Source organism: Panulirus ornatus, chromosome 11 (genome assembly GCF_036320965.1).
Source record: "Panulirus ornatus isolate Po-2019 chromosome 11, ASM3632096v1, whole genome shotgun sequence".
Lineage (NCBI taxonomy): Eukaryota > Metazoa > Arthropoda > Malacostraca > Decapoda > Palinuridae > Panulirus > Panulirus ornatus.
Window position 1 is genome coordinate 67,867,968 of NC_092234.1, and position 16,875 is coordinate 67,884,842.

A 16,875-nucleotide genomic window follows, 5' to 3' on the forward strand; every position below is an offset into this window, starting at 1 on the left:
CTAGTTCAATCCATTGACAGCGCGTCGACCTCGGTATACCACTCTATTCCTTGCACGCCTTTCATCCTCCTGCATGTTCAGGCCCCAATCAGTCATAATCTTTTTCACTCCATCTTTCCACCTCCAATTTGGTCTCCCACTTCTCCTCGTTCGCTCCACCTCTAACACATATATCCTCTCTGTCAATCTTTACTCACTCACTCTCTCCATGTCACCAAACCATTTCAAAACACCCTCTTCTTCTCTCTCAACCATACTCTTTTTATTACCACACATCTTTCTTACTCTTTCATTACTTACTCGATCAAACCACCTCACATCACATATAGTCCTCAAACATCTCATTTTCAGCACATCCACCCTCCTCCGCACAACTCTATGTATAGCCCACGCCTTGCAACCATATAACATTGTTGGAACCACTATTCCTTCATACATACAAATTTTTGCTTTCCAAGATAGCGTTCTCGACTTCCACACATTTTTCAACGCTCCCAGAACTTTCACCCCCTCCCCCAACCTATAATTCACTTCCACTTCCATAGTTCCATCCACTGCTAAATCCACTCCCAGATATCTAAAACAGTTCACTTCCTCCAGTTTTTTTCCATTCAAACTTACATCCCAATTGACTTGCCCCTCAAATCTACTGTACCTAATAATCTTGCTCTTATTCACATTTACTCTCAGCCTTCTTCTTTCACACACTTTACAAAACTCAGTCACCAGCTTCTACAGTTTCTCACCCAAATCAGCCACCAGTGCTGTATCATCAGCAAACAACAACTAACTCACTTTCCAAGCTCTCTCATTCACAACAGACTGCATACATGCCCCTCTTTCCAAGACTCTTCCATTCACCTTCCAAACAACCCCATGCATAAACAAATTAAACAACCATGGAGACATCACGCACCTCTGCCGCAAACCAACATTCACTGAGAACCAATCACTTTCCTCTCTTCCTACACGTACACATGCCTTACATCCCCGATAAAAACTTTTCACTGCTCCTAGCAACTTACCTCCCACACCATGCATTCTTAATACCTTCCACAGAGCATCTCTATCAACTCTATCATATGCCTTCTCCAGATCCATGAATGCTACATACAAATCCAATTGCTTTTCTATATATTACTAACATACATTTTTCAAAGCTAACACCTGATCCACACATCCTCTACCTCTTCTGAAACCACACTGCTCTTCCCCAGTCTGATGTTCTGTATATGCCTTCACCCTCTCAATCAATATCATCCCATATAATTTCCCGGGAATACTCAACAAACTTATACATCTGTAATTTGAGCACTCACTTTTATCCCCTTTGCCTTTGTACAAAGGCACTATGCAAGCATGCAGCCAGTCCTAAGGCATGTTACCATAAGTCATACATACATTAAATAACCTTTTCAACCAGTCAACATTAGAGTCACCCCCGTTTTACTAGATTCCACTGCACTACCATCCAAACCCGCTGCCTTGCTGGCTTTCACATTCTGCAACGCTTTTACTACCTCTTCTCTGTTTACCAAATCATTTTCCCAACCCTCTCACTTTGCACACCACCTCGACCAAAATACCCCATATCTGCAAATCTATCATCAAACACATTCAGCAAACCTTTAAAATACTCACTCCATCTCCTTCTAACATCACCACCCTTCACTGATGTTCCCATTTGTTCCCCTGTCTTATGCACTTTATTTACCTCCTTCAAAAACATCTTTTGATTGTCCCTAAAACCAAATGATACTCTCTCACCCCAACTCTTTTTCGCCTCTTGTACCATTCTCTTGACCTCCTGCTTCTTTCTTTTATACATCTCCCAGTCATTTGCTTTATTTACCAGCAAAAATCGTCCAAAAGCCTCTCTCTTCTCTTTCACTAATCGTCTTATTTCTTCATCCCATCACTCACTACCCTTTCCAATCTGCCCACCTCCCACGCTTCTCATGCCACAGGCATCTTTTGCACAAGCCATCACTGCTTCCGTAATTACATCACATTCCTTCCCCACTCCCCTGACGTTCTTTGTTCTCACCCCTCTCCATTCTGTACTCAGTCTCTCCTGGTACGTCCTCACACAAGCCTCCTTCCCAAACTCACTTACTCTCACCACTCTCTTCACCCCACCATTCTCTCTTCTTTTCCGAAAACCCCTGAAAATCTTCACCTTCGCCTCCACAAGATAATGATCAGACATCCCTCCAGTTGAGCCTCTCAGATAATTTACATCCTCTTTCGTGCATTTATCAATTAACACATAATCCAATAACGCTCTCTGGCCATCTCTCCTACTTAAATATGTATACTTATGAATGTCTCTCTTTTTAAACCACATAAATCTACAAGCTCTTCACCATTTCCATTTACAACACTAAACACCCCATGTACACCAATTGTTTCCTCAACTGCCACATTACATAACTTAGCATTCAAATCACCCATCACTATAAGCCTATCTCGTGCATCAAAACTACTAACCCACTTACTCAGCTGCTCCCCAAACACTCGCCTCTCATGATCTTTCTTCTCATGCCAAGTTGTATATGCACCAATAATCACACATCTCTCTCCATCCACTTTCAGTTTTACCCATATCAATCTAGAGTTTACTTTCTTACACTCTATCACACACACACACACACACACACACACACACACACACACATATATATATATATATATATATATATATATATATATATATATATATATATATATATATATATATATATATATATATATATATATATATATATATATATATATATCTGTATATATATATATATATATATATATGTATATATATATATATATATATATATATATATATATATATATATATATATATATATATATATATATATATATATATATATATATATATATATATATATATATATATATATATTTTTTTTTTTTTTTTTTTCTTTTTTTATGCTTTGTCGCTGTCTCCCGCGTTTGCGAGGTAGCGCAAAGAAACAGACGAAAGAAATGGCCCAACCCACCCCCATACACATGTATATACATACGTCCACACACGCAAATATACATACCTACTCGGCTTTCCATGGTTTACCCCAGACGCTTCAAATGCCTTGATTCAATCCACTGACAGCACGTCAACCCCGGTATACCACATCGCTTCAATTCACTCTATTCCTTGCCCTCCTTTCACCCTCCTGCATGCTTAGGCCGCGATCACACAAAATCTTTTTCACTCCATCTTTCCACCTCCAATTTGGTCTCCCTCTTCTCCTCGTTCCCTCCACCTCCGACACATATATTCTCTTGATCAATCTTTCCTCACTCATTCTCTCCATGTGCCCGAACCATTTCAAAACACCCTCTTCTGCTCTCTCAACCACTCTCTTTTTATTTCCACACATCTCTCTTACCCTTACGTTACTTACTCGATCAAACCACCTCACACCACACATTGTCCTCAAACATCTCATTTCCAGCACATCCATCCTCCTGCGCACAACTCTATCCATAGCCCACGCCTCGCAACCATACAACATTGTTGGAACCACTATTCCTTCCAACATACCCATTTTTGCTTTCCGAGATAATGTTCTCGACTTCCACACATTCTTCAAGGCTCCCAGAATTTTCGCCCCCTCCCCCACCCTATGATCCACTTCCGCTTCCATGGTTCCATCCGCTGCCAGATCCACTCCCAGATATCTAAAACTCTTCACTTCCTCCAGTTTTTCTCCATTCAAACTCACCTCCCAATTGACTTGACCCTCAACCCTACTGTACCTAATAACCTTGCTCTTATTCACATTTACTCTTAACTTTCTTCTTTCACACACTTTACCAAACTCAGTCACCAGCTTCTGCAGCTGCTCACATGAATCAGCCACCAGCGCTGTATCATCAGCGAACAACAACTGACTCACTTCCCAAGCTCTCTCATCCCCAACAGACTTCATACTTGCCCCTCTTTCCAAAACTCTTGCATTCACCTCCCTAACAACCCCGTCCATAAACAAATTAAACAGGAGACATCACACACCCCTGCCGCAAACCTACATTCACTGAGAACCAATCACTTTCCTCTCTTCCTACACGTACACATGCCTTACATCCTCGATAAAAACTTTTCACTGCTTCTAACAACTTTCCTCCCAAACCATATATTCTTAATACCTTCCACAGAGCATCTCTATCAACTCTATCATATGCCTTCTCCAGATCCATAAATGCTACATACAAATCCATTTGCTTTTCTAAGTATTTCTCACATACATTCTTCAAAGCAAACACCTGATCCACACATCCACTACCACTTCTGAAACCACACTGCTCTTCCCCAATCTGATGCTCTGCACATGCCTTCACGCTCTCAATCAATACCCTCCCATATAATTTACCAGGAATACTCAACAAACTTATACCTCTGTAATTTGAGCACTCATTCTTATAGTTATATATATATATATATACATATATATATATATATATATATATATATATATATATATATATATATATATATATATATATATATATATATATATATATATATATATATATATATACATAAACATATATATATATATATATATATATATATATTTATATATATATATATATATATATATATATATATATATATATATATATATATATATATATATATATATATATATATATATATATATTTATATATATATATATATATATACGGGTATGTTTGAAGGTATAGTGGTTCCAACAATGTTGTATGGTTGCGAGGCGTGGGCTATGGATAGAGTTGTGCGCAGGAGGGTGGATGTGCTGGAAATGAAATGTTTGAGGACAATGTGTGGTGTGAGGTGGTTTGATCGAGTAAGTAATGTAAGGGTAAGAGAGATGTGTGTAAATAAAAAGCGCGTGGTTGAGAGAGCAGAAGAGGGTGTTTTGAAATGGTTTGGGCACATGGAGAGAATGAGTGAGAAAAGATTGACCAAGAGGATATATGTGTCGGAGGTGGAGGGAATGAAAGGGAAGTGGGAGACCAAATTGGAGGTGGAGAAATGGAGTAAAAAAGATTTTGAGTGATCGGGGCCTGAACATGCAGGAGGGTGAAAGGCGGGCAAGGAATAGAGTGAATTGGATCGATGCGGTATACCGGGGTTGACGTGCTGTCAGTGGATTGAATCAGGGCATGTGAAGCGTCTGGGATAAACCATCGAAAGTTGTGTGGGGCCGGGATGTGGAAAGAGAGCTGTGGTTTCGGGCATTATTACGTGACAGCTGGACACTGAGTGTGAACGAATGGGGCCTTTGTTGTCTTTTCCTAGTGCTACCTCGCACACATGAGGGGGAGGGGGATGGTATTCCATGTGTGGCGAGGTGGCGATGGGAATGAATAGGGGCAGGCAGTATGAATTGTGTGCATGGGTATATATGTATTTGTCTGTGTGGGTATATATATGTGTACATTGAGATTGATAGGTATAATAAAATGATATATATATATATATATATATATATATATATATATATATATATATATATATATATATATATATATATATATATATATATATATATATATATATATATATATATATATATATATATATATGGATGGGGTTGTTAGGGAGGTAAATGCAAGAGTCTTGGAAAGAGGGGCAAGTATGAAGTCTGTTGGGGATGAGAGAGCTTGGGAAGTGAGTCAGTTGTTGTTCGCTGATGATACAGCGCTGGTGGCGGATTCATGTGAGAAACTGCAGAAGCTGGTGACGGAGTTTGGTAAAGTGTGTGGAAGAAGAAAGTTAAGAGTAAATGTGAATAAGAGCAAGGTTATTAGGTACAGTAGGGTTGAGGGTCAAGTCAATTGGGAGGTGAGTTTGAATGGAGAAAAACTGGAGGAAGTGAAGTGTTTTAGATATCTGGGAGTGGATCTGTCAGCGGATGGAACCATGGAAGCGGAAGTGGATCATAGGGTGGGGGAGGGGGCGAAAATTTTGGGAGCCTTGAAAAATGTGTGGAAATCGAGAACATTATCTCGGAAAGCAAAAATGGGTATGTTTGAAGGAATAGTAGTTCCAACAATGTTGTATGGTTGCGAGGCGTGGGCTATGGATAGAGTTGTGCGCAGGAGGATGGATGTGCTGGAAATGAGATGTTTGAGGACAATGTGTGGTGTGAGGTGGTTTGATCGAGTAAGTAACGTAAGGGTAAGAGAGATGTGTGGAAATAAAAAGAGCGTGGTTGAGAGAGCAGAAGAGGGTGTTTTGAAATGGTTTGGGCACATGGAGAGAATGAGTGAGGAAAGATTGACCAAGAGGATATATGTGTCGGAGGTGGAGGGAACGAGGAGAAGAGGGAGACCAAATTGGAGGTGGAAAGATGGAGTGAAAAGGATTTTGTGTGATCGGGGCCTGAACATGCAGGAGGGTGAAAGGAGGGCAAGGAATAGAGTTAATTGGAGCGATGTGGTATACAGGGGTTGACGTGCTGTCAGTGGATTTAATCAAGGCATGTGAAGCGTCCGGGGTAAACCATGGAAAGCTGTGTAGGTATGTATATTTGCGTGTGTGGACGTGTGTATGTACAAGTGTATGGGGGGGGGGGGTTGGGCCATTTCTTTCGTCTGTTTCCTTGCGCTACCTCGCAAACGCGGGAGACAGCGACAAAGTATAAAAAAAAAAAAAAAAAAAAAAAAAAATATATATATATATATATATATATATATATATATATATATATATATATATATATATATATATATATATATATTAATTTGTTTATGGATGGGGTTGTTAGGGAGGTGAATGCAAGAGTTTTGGAAAGAGGGGCATGTATGAAGTCTGTTGCGGATGAGAGAGCTTGGGAAGTGAGTCAGTTGTTGTTCGTTGATGATACAGCGCTGGTGGCTGATTCATGTGAGAAACTGCAGGAGCTGGTGACTGAGTTTGGTAAAGTGTGTGAAAGAAGAAAGTTAAGAGTAAATGTGAATAAGAGCAAGGTTATTAGGTACAGTAGGGTTGAGGGTCAAGTCAATTGGGAGGTAAGTTTGATTGGAGAAAAACTGGAGGAAGTAAAGTGTTTTAGATATCTGGGAGTGGATATGGCAGCGGATGGAACCATGGAAGCGGAAGTAAATCATAGTATGGGGGAGGGGGTGAAAATCCTGGGAGCCTTGAAGAATGTGTGGAAGTCGAGAACATTATCTCGGAAAGCAAAAATGGGTATGTTTGAAGGAAAACTTTTTCCAACAATGTTGTATGGTTGCGAGGCGTGGGCCATGGATAGAGTTGTGCGCAGGAGGGTGGATGTGCTGGAAAGGAAATGTTTAAGGACAATATGTGGTGTGAGGTGGTTTGATCGAGTAAGTAATGTAAGGGTAAGAGAGATGTGTGGAAATGAAAAGAGCGTGGTTGAGAGAGCAGAAGAGGGTGTTTTGAAATGGTTTGGGCCTATGAAGAGAATGAGTGAGGAAAGATTGACAAAGAGGATATATGTGTCGGAGGTGGAGGGAACGAGGAGAAGTGGGAAACCAAATTGGAGGAGGAAAGATGGAGTGAAAAAGATTTTGAGTGATCGAGGCCTGAACATGCAGGAGGGTGAAAGGCGGGCAAGGAATAAAGTGAATTGGATCGATGTGGTATACCGGGGTCGACGTGCTGTCAATGGAATGAATCAGGGCATGTGAAGCGTCTGGAGTAAACCGTGGAAAGTTCTAGTGGGCCTGGAAGTGGAAATGGAGCTGTGGTTTCGGGCATTATTGCATGACAGCTAGAGACTGAGTGTGAGCGAATGGGGCCTTTGATGTCTTTACTTGGCGCTGCCTCGCGCAAATGAGGGGGAGGGGGATGTTATTCCGTGTGTGGCGGGGTGGCGATTGGGGTGAGTAGGGGTAGACAGTGTGAATTGTGTGCATGTGTGTATATGTTTGTGTCTGTGTTTGTATATATGTGTGTACGTTGGGATGTGTGGTTGTGTATGTCTGCGTGTGTGGACGTGTGTGTGTATGTGCGTGTGTGTGGGGGTTGGTTGGGCCATTTCTTTCGTCTGTTTCCTTGCGCTACCTCGCAGGCGCGGGAGACAGCGACAAAGCAAAATATATAGATAATAATAAATGTATATATATATATAATTTTTTTTTTTTTTTTTTGCCGCTGTCTCCCGCGTTTGCAAGGTAGCGCAAGGAAACAGACGAAAGAAATAGCCCAACCCACCCCCATACACATGTATATACATACGTCCACACACGCAAATATACATATCTACACAGCTTTCCATGGTTTACCCCAGACGCTTCACATGCCTTGATTCAATCCACTGACAGCACGTCAACCCCGGTATACCACATCGCTCCAATTCACTCTATTCCTTGCCCTCCTTTCACCCTCCTGCATGTTCAGGCCCCGATCACACAAAATCTTTTTCACTCCATCTTTCCACCTCCAATTTGGTCTCCCTCTTCTCCTCGTTCCCTCCACCTCCGACACATATATTCTCTTGGTCAATCTTTCCTCACTCATTCTCTCCATGTGCCCGAACCATTTCAAAACACCCTCTTCTGCTCTCTCAACCACGCTCTTTTTATTTCCACACATCTCTCTTACCCTTACGTTACTTACACGGTCAAACCACCTCACACCACATATTGTCCTCAAACATCTCATTTCCAGCACATCCATCCTCCTGCGCACAACTCTACCCATAGCCCACGCCTCGCAACCATACAACATTGTTGGAACCACTATTCCTTCAAACATACCCATTTTTGCTTTCCGAGATAATGTTCTCGACTTCCACACATTCTTCAAGGCTCCCAGAATTTTCGCCCCCTCCCCCAGCCTATGACCCACTTCCGCTTCCATGGTTCCATCCGCTGCCAGATCCACTCCCAGATATCTAAAACACTTCACTTCCTCCAGTTTTTCTCCATTCAAACTCACCTCCCAATTGACTTGACCCTCAACCCTACTGTACCTAATAACTTTGCTCTTATTCACATTTACTCTTAACTTTCTTCTTTCACACACTTTACCAAACTCAGTCACCAGCTTCTGCAGTTTCTCACATGAATCAGCCACCAGCGCTGTATCATCAGCGAACAACAACTGACTCACTTCCCAAGCTCTCTCATCCACAACAGACTTCATACTTGCCCCTCTTTCCAAAACTCTTGCATTCACCTCCCTAACAACCCCATCCATAAACAAATTAAACAACCAATGAGACATCACACACCCCTGCCGCAAACCTACATTCATTGAGAACCAATCACTTTCCTCTCTTCCTACACGTACACATGCCTTACATCCTCGATAAAAACTTTTAACTGCTTCTAATAACTTGCCTCCCACACCATATATTCTTAATACCTTCCACAGAGCATCTCTATCAACTCTATCATATGCCTTTTCCAGATCCATAAATGCCACATACAAATCCATTTGCTTTTCTAAGTATTTCTCACATACATTCTTCAAAGCAAACACCTGATCCACACATCCTCTACCACTTCTGAAACCACACTGCTCTTCCCCAATCTGATGCTCTGTACATGTCTCCACCCTCTCAATCAATATCCTCCCATATAATTTACCAGGAATACTCAACAAACTTATACCTCTGTAATTTGAGCACTCACTCTTATCCCCTTTGCCTTTGTACAATGGCACTATGCACGCATTCCGCCAATCCTCAGGCACCTCACCATGAGTCATACATACATTAAATAACCTTACCAACCAGTCAACAATACAGTCACCCCCTTTTTTAATAAATTCCACTGTAATACCATCCAAACCTGCTGCCTTGCCGGCTTTCATCTTCCACAAAGCTTTTACTACCTCTTCTCTGTTTACCAAATCATTTTCCCTAACCCTCTCACTTTGCACACCACCTCGACCAAAACACCCTATATCTGCCACTCTATCATCAAACACATTCAACAAACCTTCAAAATACTCACTCCATGTCCTTCTCACATCACCACTACTATATATATATATATATATATATATATATATATATATATATATATATATATATATATATGCATATATATATATATATATTGGGAGGTGAGTTTGAATGGAGAAAAACTGGAGGAAGTGAAGTGTTTTAGATATCTGGAAGTGGATCTGGCAGCGGATGGAACCATGGAATCGGAAGTGGATCATAGGGTGGGGGAGGGGGCGAAAATTCTGGGGGCCTTGAAGAATGTGTGGAAGTCGAGAACATTATCTCGGAAAGTAATAATGGGTATGTTTGAAGGAATAGTGGTTCCAACAATGTTGTATGGTTGCGAGGCGTGGGCTATGGATAGAGTTGTGCGCAGGAGGATGGATGTGCTGGAAATGAGATGTTTGAGGACAATGTGTGGTGTGAGGTGGTTTGATCGAGTGAGTAACGTAAGGGTAAGAGAGATGTGTGGAAATAAAAAGAGCGTGGTTGAGAGAGCAGAAGAGGGTGTTTTGAAGTGGTTTGGGCACATGGAGAGAATGAGTGAGGAAAGATTGACCAAAAGGATATATGTGTCGGAGGTGGAGGGAACGAGGAGAAGAGGGAGACCAAATTGGAGGTGGAAAGATGGAGTGAAAAAGATTTTTTGTGATCGGGGCCTGAACATGCAGGAGGGTGAAAGGAGGGCAAGGAATAGAGTGAATTGGAGCGATGTGGTATACCGGGGTTGACGTGCTGTCAGTGGATTGAATCAAGGCATGTGAAGCGTCTGGGGTAAACCATGGAAAGCTGTGTAGGTATGTATATTTGCGTGTGTGGACGTATGTATATACATGTGTATGGGGGGGGGGGGTTAGGCCATTTCTTTCGTCTGTTTCCTTGCGCTACCTCGCAAACGCGGGAGACAGCGACAAAGTATAATAAATATAATATAAATATATATATATATATATATATATATATATATTTATTTATATTTATTTTGCTTTGTCGCTGTCTTCCGCGTTTGCGAGGTAGCGCAAGGAAACAGACGAAAGAAATGGCCCAATCCACCCCCATACACATGTATATACATAGACGTCCACACACGCAAATATACATAACTATACATCTCAATGTACACATATATATACACACACAGACACATACATATATACCCATGCCCACAATTCACACTGTCTGCCTTTATTCATTTCCATCGCCACCTCGCCACACATGGAATACCCTCATGTGTGCGAGGTAGCACTAGGAAAAGACAACAAAGGTCCCATTCGTTCACACTCAGTCTCTAGCTGTCATGCAATAATGCACCGAACCACAGCTCCCTTTCCACATCCAGGCCCCACACAACTTTCCATGGTTTACCAGAGACGCTTCACTTGCCCTGATTCAATCCACTGACAGCACGTCAACCCCGGTATACCACATCGATCCAATTCACTCTATTCCTTGCCCTCCTTTCACCCTCCTGCATGTTCAGGCCTCGATCACTCAAAATCTTTTTCACTCCATCTTTCCACCTCCAATTTGGTCTCCCACTTCTCCTCGTTCCCTCCACCTCCGACACATATATCCTCTTGGTCAATCTTTCCTCACTCATTCTCTCCAAGTGCCCAAACCATTTCAAAACACCCTCTTCTGGTCTCTCAACCACGCTCTTTTTATTTCCACACATCTCTCTTACCCTTACATTACTTACTTGATCAAACCACCTCACACCACACATTGTCCTCAAACATCTCATTTCCAGCACATCCATCCTCCTGCGCACAACTCTATCCATAGTCCACGCCTCGCAACCATACAACGTTGTTGGAACCACTATTCCTTCAAACATACCCATTTTTGCTTTGCGAGATAATGTTCTCGACTTCCGCACATTCTTCAAGGCTCCCAGGATTTTCGCCCCCTCCCCCACCCTATGATTCACTTCCGCTTCCATGGTTCCATCCGCTGCCAGATCCACTCCCAGATATCTAAAACACTTTACTATCTCCAGTTTTTCTCGATGGAAACTTACCTCCTAATTGACTTGTCTCTCAACCCTACTGTACCCAATAGCCTTGCTCTTATTCACATTTACTCTCAACTTTCTTCTATCACACACTTTACCAATGTCAGTCACCAGCGTCTGCAGTTTCTCACCCGAATCAGCTACCAGCGCTGTATCATCAACGAACAACAACTGACTCACTTCCCAAGCTCTCTCAACCACAACGGGTTGCATACTTGCCCCTCTTTCCAAAACTCTTGCATTCACCTGCCTAGCAACCCCATCCATAAAGAAATCAAACAGCCATGGAGAATTCACGCACCACTGCCGTAAATCAACATACCCTGAGAACCACTCATTTTCCTCTCTTTCTACTCGTACACATGCCTTACATCCTCGATAAAAACTTTTCACTGCTTCTAACAACTTACCTCCCACACCATATATTCTTAATATCTTCCACAGAGCATCCCTATCAATTCTATCATACGCCTTTTCCAGATCCATAAATTCTACAGACAAATCCATTTGCTTTTCTATGAATTTCTCACATACATTCTTCAAAGGAAACACCTGATCCACACATCTTCTACCACTTCTGAAACCACACTGCTCTTCCCCAATCTGATGCTCTGTACATGCCTTCACCCTCTCAATCAATACCCTCCCATAATATTTCCCAGAAATACTCAACAAACTTATACCTCTGTAATTTGACCACTTACTTTTATCCCCTTTGCCTTTGATGAATGGTACTATGCAAGGTACTATGGATGGGGTTGTTAGGGAGGTGAATGCAAGAGTTTTGGAAAAAGGGGCAAGTATGAAGTCTGTTGGGGATGAGAGAGCTTGGGAAGTGAGTCAGTTGTTGTTCGCTGATGATACAGCGCTGGTGGCTGATTCATGTGAGAAACTGCAGAAGCTGGTGACTGAGTTTGGTAAAGTGTGTGAAAGAAGAAAGTTAAGAGTAAATGTGAATAAGAGCAAGGTTATTAGGTACAGTAGGGTTGAGGGTCAAGTCAATTGGGAGGTGAGTTTGAATGGAGAAAAACTAGAGGAAGTGAAGTGTTTTAGATATCTGGGAGTGGATCTGGCAGCGGATGGAACCATGGAAGCAGAAGTGGATCATAGGGTGAGGGAGGGGGCGAAAATTCTGGGAGTCTTGAAGAATGTGTGGAAGTCGAGAACATTATCTCGCAAAGCAAAAATGGGTATGTTTGAAGGAATAGTGGTTCCAACAACGTTGTATGGTTGCAAGGCGTGGACTATGGATAGAGTTGTGCGCAGGAGGATGGATGTGCTGGAAATGAGATGTTTGAGGACAATGTGTGGTGTGAGGTGGTTTGATCGAGTAAGTAACGTAAGGGTAAGAGAGATGTGTGGAAATAAAAAGAGCGTGGTTGAGAGAGCAGAAGAGGGTGTTTTGAAATGGTTTGGTCACATGGAGAGAATGAGTGAGGAAAGATTGACCAAGAGGATATATGTGTCGGAGGTGGAGGGAACGAGGAGAAGAGGGAGACCAAATTGGAGGTGGAAAGATGAAGTGAAAAAGATTTTGTGTGATCGGGCCTGAACCTGCAGGAGGGTGAAAGGAGGGTAAGGAATAGAGTGAATTGGAGCGATGTGGTATACCAGGGTTGACGTGCTGTCAGTGGATTGAATCAAGGCATGTGAAGCGTCTGGGGTAAACCATGGAAAGCTGTGTAGGTATGTATATTTGCGTGTGTGGACGTATGTATATACATGTGTATGGGGGTGGGTTGGGCCATTTCTTTCGTCTGTTTCCTTGCGCTACCTTGCAAACGCGGGAGACAGCGACAAAGCAAAAAAAAAAAATAAAAAAAAAAAAAAATATATATATATATATATATATATATATATATATATATATATATATATATATATATATATATATATATATATATATATATATATATATATATATATATATATATATATATATATGGGGATAGGGGAGAAACAATACTTCTCACGCATTCCTCACGTGTCGTAGAAGGAGACTAAAGGGGACGGGAGAAGGGGGCTGGAAACCCTCCCCTCCTTGTGCTCATCCTCCTCGAAGGCTCAGATTGGGGTGTCTAAATGTATGGGGATGTAACCAAGATGAGAAAAAAGGAGGGATAGGTAGTATGTTTCAGGAAAGGAACCTGGATGTTTTGGCTCTGAGTGAAACAAAGCTTAAAGGTAAAGGGGAAGAGTGGTTTGGAAATGTCTTGGGAGGAAAGTCAGGCGTCAGTGAGAAGACAAGAGCAAGGGAAGGAGTAGCTTTGCTCCTGAAACAAGAATGGTCGGAGTATGTGATAGAGTGTAAGAAAGTAAATTCTAGATTGGTATGGGTAAAACTGAAAGTTGATGGAGAGAGATGGGTCATTATTGGTGCATATGCACCTGGGCATGAGAAGAAAGATCATGGGAGGCAAGTGTTTTGGGAGCAGCTGAATGAGTGTGTTAGTAGTTTTAATGCACGAGACCGGGTTATAGTGATGGGTGATTTGAATGCAAAGGTGTGTAATGTGGCAGTTGAGGGAATAATTGGTATGCATGGGGTGTTCAGTGTTGTAAATGGAAATAGTGAAGAGCATGTAGATTTATGCGCTGAAAAAGGACTGGTTATTGGGAATACCTTGTTTAGAAAGAGAGATATACATAAATATACGTATTAAAGTAGGAGAGATGGCCAGAGAGCGTTATTGGATTACGTGTTAATTGATAGGCGTGCGAAAGAGAGACTTTTGGATGTTAATGTGATGAGAGGTGCAACTGGAGGGATGTCTGATAATTATCTTGTGGAGGCGAAGGTGAAGATTTGTAGAGGTTTTCAGAAAAGAAGGGAGAATGTTGGTGTGAAGAGAGTGGTGAGAGTAAGTAAGCTTAGGAAGGAGACTTGTGTGAGGAAGTACCAGGAGAGACTGAGTCCAGAATGGAAAAAGGTGAGAACAAAGGAGGTGAGGGGAGTGGGTGAGGAATGGGATGTATTTAGCAAAGCAGTGATGGCTTGCACAAAAGATGATTGTGGCATGAGAAGCGTGGGAGGTGGGCAAATTAGAAAGGGTAGTGAATGGTGGGATGAAGAAGTAAGATTATTAGTGAAAGAAAAGAGATAGGCATTTGGACGATTTTTGCAAGGAAATAATGCAAATGAGTGGGAGATGTATAAAAGAAAGAGGCAGGAGGTCAAGAGAAAGGTGCAAGAGGTGAAAAAGAGAGGAAATGAGAGTTGGGGTTAGGGAGTATCATTAAATTCTAGGGAGAATAAAAAGATGTTTTGGAAGGAGTTAAATAAAGTGCGTAAGACAAGGGGAACAAATGGGAACCTCAGTGAAGGGGGCTAATGGGGAGGTGATAACAAGTAGTGGTGATGTGAGAAGGAGATGAAGTGAGTATTTTGAAGGCTTGTTGGATGTGTTTGATGATTACGTATTTGCAGTCCAGATTTTATTGATGATGAGTTTGAGAAGATATATTCTATTGGATCTAAGTTAAAGTACCCTAGATCTTTCATTGATAAATCTCTTAAGTTAGCAAAAGAAATCATTTTATAGAGTTGAGCCCAAACCTCTCATTGACACCAAGAATCCTTTCGTTCTCCCTTTTCATAACAATTTCACTTTGCTTCCCATGCTGCTCAAATCATTTAATGTAAATGTTGCCTTTAGCAACAATAATACTATAAAGAATATCTTAATTAGGAATTCACCACAAAATTCTCTTGGTTGCATCTATAAAGTCCCTTATGCAAACTGTGATAAATTTTATGTTGGTCAGACTGGTAAGGATCTTTCTGTTAGACTTAAACAACATAAATATAGCATAAGAATGGGACAAGAATCAAATGCCTTGTTTAATCATGTTAAAAACTATGATCATTGTATTGACTGGAGTAACGCTCAGTTATTAACTCTAACTCTATTACCAAGAGAAATATCATTGAATCTTCTATTATTGAATACAAAAGGAATTATAATCTTGATATTAATGATGGTCTATACAAATTGGATAACTTTATTGTTGATAAGATTTGTAAAATAAGTTTATGAACGCTCGTTGTATGTTTTGGACAATCACATGTTTAACAAATGGCGTCCTAGCTTCGTCTCTTCGATGTATATCAACTGACTGTTATATTTCTCTCTTGTGTTTCCCCTGATGATGTGGTTATTACACGAAAGTGCACTTGGGAACTTTTCGTGTTTCATTTTCCCCGTGGACTCATAGGAATATCTTGATCACGCGCAAAATTGTGATCCTTTCCAATATACATATATATATATATATGTATATATATATATATATATATATATATATATATATATATATATATATATATATATATATATATATATATATATATATATATATATATATATACATATATATATATATATATATATATATATATATATATATATATATATATATATATATATATATATATATATATATATATATATATACATATATATATTTTTTTTTTTATTATACTTTGTCGCTGTCTCCCGCGTTTGCGAGGTAGCGCAAGGAAACAGACGAAAGAAATGGCCCAACCCCCTCCCCCCATATACATGTATATACATACGTCCACACACGCAAATATACATACCTACACAGCTTTCCATGGTTTACCCCAGACGCTTCACATGCCCTGCTTCAATCCACTGACAGCACGTCAACCCCGGTATACCACATCGCTCCAATTCACTCTATTTCTTGCCCTCCTTTCACCCTCCTGCATGTTCAGGCCCCGATCACACAAAATCATTTTCACTCCATCTTTCCACCTCCAATTTGGTCTCCCTCTTCTCCTTGTTCCCTCCACCTCCGACACATATATCCTCTTGGTCAATCTTTCCTCACTCATCCTCTCCATGTGCCCAAACCACTTCAAAACACCCTCTTCTGCTCTCTCAACCACGCTATTTTTATTTCCACAC